Source organism: Micromys minutus (genome assembly GCF_963924665.1).
Source record: "Micromys minutus genome assembly, chromosome: 27".
In the NCBI taxonomy this organism is placed as follows: Eukaryota; Metazoa; Chordata; class Mammalia; order Rodentia; family Muridae; genus Micromys; species Micromys minutus.
Window position 1 is genome coordinate 28,733,998 of NC_137962.1, and position 12,984 is coordinate 28,746,981.

At 40.4% G+C, this 12,984-nt stretch overlaps 1 pseudogene across 1 annotated transcript; it reads right to left on the bottom strand.

The window, feature by feature from the left end:
* Positions 1-6,966: 6,966 nt before the first annotated feature.
* On the bottom strand, positions 6,967-7,443 carry LOC308438321 (small ribosomal subunit protein uS17-like; annotated as a pseudogene). Its single transcript has one exon. The product of its transcript is annotated as a small ribosomal subunit protein uS17-like (transcript).
* Between the last annotated feature and the right edge of the window lie 5,541 nt (positions 7,444-12,984).

Genomic DNA, 12,984 nt, shown 5'->3' on the forward strand with positions numbered 1-12,984 from the left:
CCATTGGCTCTTGATTGATCAAACAAAAATCAACTGAAGACAAGGACCTTCAGCATTTGGACATGAAGATTCCCAATTAATTCAAAACATTAGAACCAATCTCTAACATCACATCCAAGAAGAATTGAGTGATTTGCCTTCTCTTTAAGGCATGTTCTTCTTTTTTGGCCTTCTGGGAGCTTCAGGCTGATGGACATCATTTGCTTTTACCTCATATATGCATCTTTGCCTAGGTACAGTTTCCTGGATTGCCTTCTGGAAAGTTTTCTTCCATGGTGAAGCTTCTGATGAGATTCACCATGTGCCTGTAAAAAAAAAACCTCACCCTACTGCTGTAATCAGCTGATCATTAACAACGACAAAGATATAAATGTAGCAGGGAGACTAACTGAGAAGAAGAAAGGAGTGACTGGGTATAGATTTATGCTAAGTCAAAACATGATTGGACAGGAGAGAGATAGGCGGAGAAATGTTGGGGAGCAGAAGTGGAGGCAGGAGGTGGAAGGAGAGGGGGAGAAGAAATCAAGATGGAGCTCGAGAAGGGTGACCTGGATTCAGGTAGACTTAATTGGCGTTAGGTAGATATGAATATTTTAAGGGATTCTATAGGTCTTTTATGCCATATAGAAGGGTAATTTGTATCTTTGTCCATTGGATAAAATCTTATTGTGTAGAGGGTTTGTGGATTGAGAATTTAATATGCAAACCTACATGGAAAGCCATTGGTCTTTGGAGTCATGTTTGTGCCAGGTCCGGTGGCGTAAAGAAACTCGCAGGGGCGGTCATATCCACCTGGGACAGAGAGAACAGGGGCGGTGAAGTGAATCACGCCTGGAGTGCCAAGCGGAGAGTTCGGCTTTCGGACCGTGTTGACAGAGTCCATGTCTTTGGCTCCACACTATAGTGTCACCCCAGGAGTGAGACCACGGGGCTGATAAAAGGATAAGCCATTATTTTAATATTTTCTGGGACAACTGGGAGTGGAACAAAAGAGGATAATGGGAGCAAATACAATCACAGTAAATTCTAGACATGAATTAAAAATAATAAAACCCATTTTAGTATAATTGATATGTGCTAAGAGAATCAGTAAATAAATGTTTTGTTTTGTTTTTTTTAAGCAAGAGGATCTAATCTGGCATAAAATATCTTGGGCATCTCGTAGACTAAACCTCTCTAAGTTTCCCAAGAACAAGATGAGCCGCTCACAAACATTTTCTCAAGCAAAGATTGCAAGCACCACAGTGGTTTGAGTTACTGGACAAGCTACCTTGGAAAAACCAAATGAGAATATCTCTCCTTGGCCCGGTATGCTCAGATGATGTAATGTTTTAATAGGCTCCACCTTGTCTAGTAGGATCAGCTGAGTTCTGGAACGACAGCTTGAGATTCCACAAGGAAAAAAAATATGTGAAGCCTAAATTCTTTAGGTACGCTGTACAAGAGATTTAGAAAACAAAAATGGAAAACAGAGTTCTAACATCATAGCACACTGAGAATGAAAACTGCCACTATCTACCCCCTACTGGTGACATTTACTAAGGCAGTCTCTGGGCTGTGTGAAGCACTTGGTTGTGTAGACTAAGCTCTGCTGGATGAGAATTCACAACTAACAAAGGAAGGGTTTTAGTGATCCTGTGGTTCTCATTAGCACTGTACAATCAGATGATGAGTCTTTGAGAAAGGCTTCGGAGAGCGTCTTCCACCTAATGTGAACCTGCTGCATTTGGTCATGTTTGAAGAATCACCAAGTGAATCATCTGTGTTCAAGGAAGGAAGTCACGGCACTGCAAAGTAGATTTGCTGGAATAGCTCCTGGATATACGAATAGGGAAATGAAGGTAAACAGCGAAAATGAACTTCATATTTCTTTAAGGATCCACCTCTCCTGGGCCATTTCTCAATTTATTTATTTCTAAAACCAAGCATGTTCAAGGTAAACATTTCATAAATGGGAAGGCGCCTTTGTTTGCTATTTGCTCTGATGTTGCAAGTTCTTTTTTCTTTGGAGAATTTAATTCTCACTTTAGAAATACCGACGGGATCCGTGGATCATAGTTTATGGTTCAAAAGCCGAATAAACTGTTTCTTCCCCCAGAAGATTCACTTGTGGGGATAATTTTGAAATTTTTGTTTCTTTTAAAAAAACACACAAATATAAGACTATATTTTTGTTTTAGTCCCAGATGTGGGGGATTTGTGGCTAATTCAGACTGTCTAAGGAAGTTATGACTTGCCTCACGGTCTAACAGAGGTATGGTTTTGCTAGCTGCAGATGGTTTCTGTTGTGTGACATTTGGAATTCCAGAAACTCTTCGGAGAACATGTAAATGCAAGGACACCCAAGAGGCAGGGCCAGTGGTTGTTGATCCTTTAAGGAGGTTGGTTGCTGCTTGTCAATAGCCTTGGTCAAATAAGAATCAAAAGATAAGAAGTTAAATTCAGGGATTTTCCTAATTCCCTTCTCCCCTCTGTCCTTGTTTCTCTCCTATCTAGTGTTAGGTGGTGAAACTGGAGGGGGTGGTGAGAAAAGAAGAGCCTACAAAGTAGCAAAGACCAGCCATATTCGTTCTAAGAAAAATTAATAGAAAATGAATAATATTCTTGGAGAATGAGAAATAATTTTTTTTAGATTTCTAGTTTTAGATCATTAAGAAGTAGAGCTTAATAAAAATGATCTAGACGTTATACTTTGTTTTATACAAATTGATGATTAAAGCTTAGATATTAATAGGAATATAATTATAATAGTACTAGTGAGGCCAATAATCTCTAATTTCTATAGTGCCAGGAAGCACTGAGTGCTTTAAGTGAATTATCCTAACCTTCCCTACTTCATTCTGGGAGTACACTACACCTATTTTTATTTTATAGATGAGGAAACAGGTCATTTATTAAAAACAAACAAACAAACAAAACAAAACAAACAACAAAACTTCTCTGAGATCATATTTGTACTGAATGGCAAAGCTGGGTCCAAACTTTGATCAGCTATTCTCAATTGTTCTACTCATAATCAGTATCTCAAAATATTCCTGGAACACAGCCAAAAAAAAAGAAAAGGAAGACAAAGACATTTCACAAGAACACTACAGCTATGCATGACTGTAAGGACCTTGCCGTGGTCTTTGGACTGGGTCTGCACTATCAGGTAAAACTTCCTTCTGTTGAATATAATAGTGAATAGGTTTTAAACCCAAGCAGAGAAAGCAGTTGGTTTGCTCCTAACAGCTGTACCACTGCTGCACTTGATTCAGAGGGAATACCTTGTTGGTCTTGTTGATATCATATCTCACCGGGTTCTCAGCTGAATAAGATCCCTTCTCTTCTCTTTAAGAACTATTAAACCTAGCTGGGATGGAGAAGGCTTCCACCTCAGTTCCAGCTTGATTTCCACTATAGCTTGCCACTAAGGAGTGAAATGCCTTGGTCAACAGGATCTCAATATCTAGTTCTGAGGGCAACCAAAAGGAATTGCAAAAGACCATATTGTTTTGAGGACCTGTAGGGCCTCCCTGACCAGAAACTCACGAGGACATTTTCTGCTTCTCCTCCCCCCTCGTTTCTCCTATCCCCCTTCCTCTTCCTATATCAATCTTTCCTACATGGCATCTTCTCTCTACCTAACATCCACCTGTCTTTAAATCACTTCCCTGCAATGACATCTTCCTCGATTTCTGGCCTCTTTAAAAAAAATATAAGTTGCACATGTAAATTTAGAGATTCAAAGCTCAGACTCACATATGAGAGAGAACATGCAGAATATGTTTTCCTGTGCCTATGGTATATGTGTGTGTGTGTGTGTGTGTGTGTGTGTGTGTGTGTTTGTGTGTGTATGTTTCTCGTTTCATCTTATTCAATTACCTGAAATTTTCATTTTTGTTTATAAATGAATAAAATCTTATCACATGGAGGGGGGCTGCAATTGAGAAGTAAAGTGAATTAATAACTAAGTAGTTTGAAAAGAATCTCATCATGTACCTGAATCCCATTTTCACTATCCTGTCAGCAGCTGGTTGGCATCTAGGCTTATCCCGTATGTCAGCTATGTAATGGAGGGGCAGTGAACATGGGTGAGCAAATATCTTGATAATAGGACATAGACTCCTTTGACTATGTGCCCAGAAGTGGTGTAGTAATATAGTAGCTCTATTCCTATCCTTTTGAGAAATCATCATACTATTTCCACGGCAGTAGTTTAGACTCACTAACTATGAATAAGGATTCCTCTTTCCCTACCTCACCAGTGTTAGCATTTTGTCTAGTTACCTGGCAACAGCTAAGTGTGCCTGACTCACTATAAAAGGACCTGCTGGCCTCCTCCTCACTCTCTTGCTCTCTTGCTTTTACTCTCTCTTCTTGATCCTGCTCCCTCTCTCTCCATGTGTTCATGTCTGGCCGCTATTTCTCTCTCTCTCTCTCTCTCTCTCTCTCTCTCTCTCTCTCTCTCTCTCTCTCTCTCTGCCTTTCTCTGTCTCTATTCTGTCTCTATTCCCTTAACTCTCATCCCTATGCCCCAAATAAACTCTATTCTATACTATACTGACCTGTGGCTGGTCCCTCAGAGGGAGGGGATGCCTCAGCATAGGCCTATAAAGGCACCCCCTTCCCCCACATCTGATTACACACCCACCAAACATATTTCTTCTCTTTATTTTTATAAAACACAACGATCAGTATTTGTTGTCATTTAGTTTCTTGTTTGTTGTGTGTGTGCTCTTCTTATCATATTTTTATTGCTTAAAACAATTTTTAAATTTAAACATATTTTGATTATATTCTTTCTCTCTCCAGATCCTCTCCTTCCAGATCCTCTCCCCCATACCCATCCAATATTAAGTTCTTTCTCAGAAAACAAATAAAAACCCAGTAAAACAACAAGCCCCTCCCCCCTAAACTCAATAGCTTAGTTAGGGTTTTACTGCTGTGACCAGATACCGTGACCAAGGCAACTCTTATAAGGACAACATTTAATTGGGGCTGACTTACAGGTTCCCGAAGTTCAGTTCCTTATCATTAACTTGGGAGCATGGCAGTCTAGGCAGGCATGGTACAGGAGGAACTGAGAGTTCTACCTCTTCATCTGAAGGCTGATAGGAGAAAACTAGCTCTCACATGGTTAGGAGAAAGGTCTCATTGCCCACCCCACAGTGCCACACTTCTTCCAACAAGGCTACACCTCCTAATAGTGCCACTCCTTGGACTAAGCATATTCAATCTAAAAAACGGGGAGAAGGGGAAATACATTGTAAAGGAAAAACAACCTCCCCAAACCCCAACAGACTGTAAACACAGAAAGACAGACAGACAGACAGACAGAGCAGACAGGCAGACAACTGTGGAGTCCATTATATGTTAGTGAACTACTCCTATGTGTGAGGCCTGTCCTGGAGTGGTTTATATACCCAGAGTCACTCTATTGGAGAAAACTGATTCTCTCTCTCCCAACAGGTAAAAGGGACAGTTCAGTTGTTTTACATTTACCCTAGTGGCTAGGTATTCATTCATTCATTCATTCATTCATTTTCATTCATTCATTCACTCACTCATTCATTCATTCACTCACTCACTCATTCATTCATTCACTCACTCATTCATTCATTCACTCACTCATTCATTCACTCACTCATTCATTCACTCACTCATTCATTCATTCATTCATGGAGCTAGAATAAAACCAAATAATAGTTGCCAAAAGAAAAATACGTAGTGATAAATGACTGCTAATGATAATCTACTATTCATATAGATCAGGGCCTTGTTTGGCTCTCTTCAGAGAAGCTCCTTTTTGCAGCAGGTGGAGACAAATATGGAGCACCACAGGCAGACACTGAGCAGAGAGTGAGAGACCTTGAAACACTCACCCTTATGTGGGATGTCTCCATCAAACCTTCCGCTCAGTGCTCAGAAAGTGAAAAGAGTATATAGTGACGATTCTGGAACTTTGGTTTCTCTTATAAAGAAACAAAACAACACAGAAATATTATAAGAATGTTTTCACTTTAATCCTAGGCGTGGTGATGTGGGGCCGCTTCAGACTGCCCACAGCAGCTGACTATGATTTGCCTCATGCTCTAGCAGAGGCGTTGATTTTGCTAGATGCAGAGAGTGTCTGAGATTCTGTGACATTTAGAACTTTGGGAACTTTTCTGAGGGCGTATGAATGCTAAGGCCCCAAGAGGCAGGGTGGGTGGTTGTTGGTCATTCGAGGGGGTGTTGGTTGAAATTTGTTAGTAATTGTGTTCAAAGAAAAAAAAAAACAAAATAAAGAAAATTAGATTGGAATCTCTCTCCTTCTTTCTCTTTCTTCCTCTCTTATCTAGTGATAGCGGGTGAAATATGGAGACATAAAAGGTGGGAAAAAGAAGATCCCACTAAGTAGCAAAGGTCAACTACAACAGTGTAAGAGGACAGAGAACAGCAAGAAAACAAGGCCTTGTAAGTCAACATAAAGTTCACATGAACTCACTAAGACTGTGTGCCTGCACAGGTCTGCATTAAGTCCTCTTCATAGACACTATGGTTTCCAGTTTGGTGTTTTTATGGGGTTCTTGAGTGTACAAGTAAGTGGATCTCTGGTTCTTACGCTTTCTCCTGGGTTCTTTTCCTTCCGTTGACCTGTCTAGTCTAACTTTAATATGATAGTCTTTGTCATATCTCAGACTTTATTCTGTAAGATTTGAAAAATACAAATGGATGTCATTTGATTTCTCGATAATAGCTAGTCGAATTGGGGTGAGATAAAAATCTCAAAGTAGTTTTAATTTTAATTTTCTATTGGCTAATGATGGTGAAAACCATTTTGAGTGCTTACCACCCATTTGTGTTTCTTCTTTTAAGCATTTGCCATTCTGATTTATAGCTTACTTTGGATTGGCATGTTCCTTTTCTTTTTCTTTCTTCCTTCTGTTTTTTTGTAAGTTGGAAAATAACTTTATTTGTTCTAGGGCATTGGTCAGAGTCCCCTTAGAACTTCTGAAACTGCTTCTTGGTGCCAGCAGCCTTGGTGACCCTGAGCACATTGAATCGAACTGTCTTGCTCAGGAGCCTGCACTCTCCAACAGTGACAGTGTCACCAATCTGGACATCCCTGAAACAGGGGGACAGGTGCACAGACATGCTCTTGTGATGCTTCTCAAAGCGGTCGTATTTCCGGCTGTCATGGAGATAGTCTCTGCGGATGACAATGGTCCTCTGCATCTTCATCTTCGTCAGGACACCAGACAGGATGCGCCCTCGGTTAGAGACATTACCGTGAAGGGACATTTCTTGTCTATGTAGGTGCCCTCGATGGCCCTCCTTGGGTGTCTTGAAGCCTAGACCGATGTTTTTGTAGTATCGAGGAAGTTTTTCCTTGCCGGTTTCTCCCAGCAAGACGAGCTTCTTGTTTTGAAAGATTGCAGGCTGCTTTTGGTAAGCACGCTCTGTCTGAATGTCCGCCATCTTCCCGGCAGCCCAAGAGAAGCAGGGGCAGGCACACTCCCGGCTTCCTTATTCCCTTCTCAAGGTCTGGGCATGTTTTGTTTTCTTGATGTTTTGGTTTTCAACTTCTTCGTGTGTTGTAAATATTAATTCTCTTTTGCGTGAATAGTTGGTGAAGATATACTCCCATTCGATAAGTTGCCTTTCTTTATGATCGTTTGCTCTGCTATACAGATGCCTTTTAATTTCATTAAGTCTCATTTACCAGTTGTTGATTTTTTTTTAAGCAAGTCCTTAACGAGCACTAGCAAATTCGTGCTACAAATAATTTAAAGAAATCTCATTTACAATGTTTTAGACTTTAAAAAATTTTTATTTTATGTGTGTAAAGGAAGAATGGCAACTCTAGCTCTTACTGGAGTTCTAAATGTTTATGTGGGAGTTGGAATGTAAACGTAGGTCCTGTTCTACGTTTCTCTCTTTTCTTTTATTTATTTATTTATTTATTTTGTTTTTTGTTTTGTTTTGTTTTTAGGATTTATTTATTTGTTTTATGTAAGTACAGCATACACACTGTCGATGTCTTCAGACACACCAGAAGAGGGCGTCAGACTCTACCCCAGATGGTTGTGAGCCACCATGTGGTTGCTGGGAATTGAACTCAGGACCTCTGGATGATCAGTCAGTGCTCTTAACCGCTGAGCCATCTCTCCAGCCCCAGGAAAGCTATTTTGAGAATAAATTTCAAGTTCTTCATTTTATTTAAAACATTTACTGTTGAACCAAACTTTAGCTCTTAAGATGGAGTTAATCAGAGACAAGCACCATAAATACAGATTTTACAATATGATATAAAGTAACCTATGTTAGAAGACCATGGTGGCTTACACTTGTGATCTCAACACTTAGGAGGAAAAGGCAGGAGTTTTAAGCCAGTCCCAGAGGAAAACCCTTTCTCCATAAAATGCTTACCCATAAATCTATGTTTTTAAAGTAAAGAGACACATCCTCACATGGGTTTCTGGACAGCAGATCAGTAAAGACAAGGAGAGTTTATTGCAATGGAAGCTTGTTTGGTTAGCAGTCCTGGAAGGCTGTGCAGCTGGGCTCCACCCGAGGGACGAAGATTCGAGCGACTTGTTCTTGGTGAGCTCATGGCGAGTCTAGTAACTAATGGGATAGATTGTGGAGCCTTTATTTAAGAACTTAGTCATCATGGTGGAGCAAGTAAGTATTCCTTGTCCAGGCCAGGCTTATTGAAATGGAAGGCATCACAGTAGAAGAGAAGAAAGAGAAGAATAGAGCTATTATGGTGGCAAAGGGGAAGATTCTGTGTACTTTAGACTAAATAAATAATGTAATTATATCACATTCACCAGAAGGATTAAGACCAAGAGCATGCAGAAAAAAAAAAAGACAAAAACAAAACCATACAATTATTTTAATTACTTTTAAGGCAAGCAGAAATAAATATTGGCATTGTTCTTCCTCCCTTTTAATTTCATTATTAAGACTCATAGAATAAGTAGTTGAAGGTGGTCTCATGACTATCCTTCAACTCCTCCCCACAGTGTCCCCTTTAGAAAACTGGCCTTTCAAACTGAATCTTACCATATACCATTTGGTAAGAAGAACATTAAAAAATAAAATCTCATAACTAGCAAGTCTTCATCTGCTTTTGCTGATGGGACAAAACATGTGTGTCTAGGAAATTTGTGGACAGAAATGCATCCTTCACTTTTGGAGGAAGGAAAGTTTAAGACCAAGACACCAGTTCTGGTGTGGGCCTTCTTGTGTCATGAGATGATGAAGGCCTACATGCTACCTACATGCTAGAGGGGCCATGAAGGGGAAGGGAAAGACAGTCTCTCGAATGCACAGGAAGAAACAAATTCGGCCATTGATAATGAACCTGTCCTTGTAATGAAAACATGAACCCACTCATGAGGGCAGAGACTCCTCCTCCTAACATTCTCATGATGACAAGTGTAATATCGCCGTGACTTTTGGAAGGGATAAGGATGTAATTCATGGGCTGGAGAGATGGCTCAGTGGTTAAGAGCACTGGCTACTCTTCCAGAGGTCCTGAGTTCAATTCCCAGCAACCACATGGTGGCTCACAACCATCTGTCATGGGATCCGATGGCCTCTTCGGTTGTCTGAAGAGAGCAACAGTGCACTCACATACATAAAAAACGATATGATTCATAACAAGGTACACTGTGTTTATCCATTCTAAGTATTTTCTTGCAATAGGGCTGGGTGTTAATATGTAAAGCACCACAGCTTATTGAAGTAATAATTTGAAACAGAATCAGGGGATAGGTATCACCATCATGACAGTTCTGCAATGAAAGAGACCAACAGGGACCTTATGTTGTACTTTGAAGAACTTGCTCGTACAGTTCCTGAGGATTGACAAGACTGAAATGTGTGAGGCAAACCTGAGAGAAATCAAATCAAGCCCATTTCTGCTTTGGAAACAAAAGTCTTTCTTTGCAGAGAAACCTTTTGATTTGCTTAGAAGACTCTGCAAAGGAAGACTTTTTATTTAGTCATTGTTTATATTTTACATCCTCTGAGAATTACCTTCAAATCATAAACTAATATTTCATTTATTGTTTATGCCTTACATTCCCCAGAATCTTACTCACGCTATTTACTTTGTCTTTTCTAACATAATAGAATTTTAAAACAATTTAGAGATAACACTTCCGATAGAAATGATTGCCGACTTCATAAGCCTGAAGCTCGGTAGGCAATCTTGACAGGCCATCATAAATTACAACTTCATTTTGGAATTTTACCTATCAGGACTTGGACTCAAAGCCAACTCCAGATACAAGTGTAGATTACAAGTATAGCTCTTTGAGCTTGCATAACTCCAAGTGGACGGAGAACAAGCCATGACTGTCACCAAGAATCATGTTACAATACACAGCAATGGAACAGAGGCAGAGATGGCATCTTTTGGAGACTAGCATACTCTTAGAGGAGCCATTGAGGTAGGAACTGATGAGTAAAGGCTTCCAAGTTTCTGGGCTACAAGCAGGACAGCCAATAGTGCACACCATGCGGGGACAATGTGGAGAAACAAGAGCACACAGCCCGAACAGGGCAGGGGCAAGTTTGGACAAGATGGAAAACAGCCTTTCTAGGAGTCAGAGGATTAATAAGGTAAGGCAATGTATACGTAGGACATTGGACAACCAAACGGGCTTTGTGTTAAGACGTTGGACCTTAGTGGCGATTAGATTATAAAAGACATTTAGGCTAAGGTGTGACACAATCAGATTTGTCTTCCCAGATTATCATCCGGTTTGGGTTAGATGGCTTAGATTCCAATCCTGGTTTCTACCTCTAAGCTCTGAGAAACTGTGGTGTGCTGCCAGCCTCTCTAGTTCTGCCCAACCAGCACCCATGAGCCAGCAACAGCATCTTAACCACTCAGCCAACACTCCCCGTGTAAGCCCAGGCAGAGCACACACTGTACTTTCTAGCTGTGCTCTAAGATGACGGTCCCGCCTACATCTGCTCATGCATATCTCTGCCGTCACTCTTTATAGTACATTTCTGTCTATGCCAACGTAGACTGAAAACATACAAAGCATCATGTTAGGGTCATGTTATTTGGGTCAACTGGCTCTTTCCACCCCACGGTGATTCCCAGAAAGAAGTTTGCAGTGCGTTATATGATTGAGTTCTTAAGTCACATGTGACGATTCATGGTTCCCTAAATTTTCATTTGAAAGTCTCATTGCCTTTAGTCAGTTAATCTTCCTAAAAAAAAAAAAAAAAAAAAAAAAAAAAAAAAATTCTAAAAAAAAAATTCTAAAAAATAAATTCTTAAAAAAATGAGAATACAAACTTTCTAGGCAATTCAAAATAACATCATTGATCATACATAGGCAAACCCGTATTTTCTTTTTCAAGAGTATTCAAAGAATCCGAATGCATGGCCGATGGTCCTGTTCCAGGGTTTCAGTGTGGGGTGGCATAGGAAGTAAGGAATCCATAGCCCTGCTCATGGTTTAGTTGACTGAACTCCAGGCCAGCAGCTCCTGGCTTCTGAAAAGGCTCTGCTTAATCTGCCTGAACACAAGGAAGCTCTTTTGTTGTGAATGACAAGCATTCAGGTGCCACTCAGGGTTGGGAAACACACACCCCCACTTTTTTTTTTTTTTTTTTTTTTTTTTTTCCAGAGCCTGGGAAAATTTATGAGTCCTGGACTGAATGAAGTGTTCTCTCCAAGAACAAAGGCTCAAACGTCTGCTCTGTCGGGCTCTCAGGAAGCAAGGATTTAAATTAAAGAATGCTTAAAATTTAGTGGAATGGTCAGAAATGGATAGACAATTTTAATTACAAACTCCGTTTTGCTTTGGTTGTATTCGCTGTAGGAGACAAAGCAATTTCGACGGTGAGTTTTAAGTTAAGAGTATTTAGACAACCTTAGTGGGAAAGAACAAAACCATAATGTGATCTGGAAAGTTTTATTCAATAATACATCATCAATGGTTTCTGTCCAAGGCTCCAGGGATTATGCATATAATTAAGTCTCCAGAGCATTGTGTGTAGTGGCCTTATCATTAAATTAGTTCAAAAAGCAACCAATAGTACCAGACTCTTGAAATTCAACATGCAGGAAGAATGTTGAGAGAAGAAGGAAAGGGAGGGGGTTGTCAGAATTCAAAAGAAAAAAAAAGTAAAATCAATACAGACACCTCAGTTTGAAATGATCAGTGAGTGTATGCCAGGTGGGTGGGGCGCTGCTGTGCCTGAAGAGGGAGGGAGAGGATAAGGTGCCCTGGAGCCGGAGTTACAGATGTTTGTGAACCACCAGGCATGGGTACACGGAATTGTATTCAGGTCCTTTGCAAAAGGGTGGAGTGCTTTAATTGCTGGAGACCTCTCTGATTTTTGTGGGTTTTAAGCATACTCAGTCATGGTAAATGGTCTTTTTGATGTGTTCTTGGATTCAGTTTGCAAGTATTTTGGGATTCTGTCTTTAAAGTTTATAATAGTATATCGTCTCCGTATGAGTAAAAAGGACAGATATAGTATAAGGTGTTTTTAAAAATATGTATGGTATTCTGGCTGCTTTTGTGTCAACTTGACACAGGCTGGAGTTATCACAGAGAAAGGAGCCTCAGCTGGGGAAATGCCTCCATGAAACCCAGCTGGAAGGCATTTTCTCAACTAGTGATCAAGAGGGAAGGGCCCAGCCCACTGTGGGTGGTGCCAGTCCTGGGCTGGTAGACCTGGGTTCTATAAGAAAGCAAGATGAGCAAGCCAGGGGAAGCAAGCCAGTAAGTAACATCCCTCCATGGCCTCTGCATCAGCTCCTGCCTCCAAGTTCCTACCCTGTGTGAGTTCCTGTTCTGATTCCCTTTAGTGATGAACAGCAATGTGAAAGTGTAAGCTAAATCAACGCTTTCCTTTCCAACTTGCTTCTTGGTCATGATGTTTTGTGCAGGAATAGAAACCCTGATGAAGATGCCTCTCAACTCTACTCTTCATGTAGGCATCACCAACTCCATGAACGTCCATTACCAGAGGAAACAT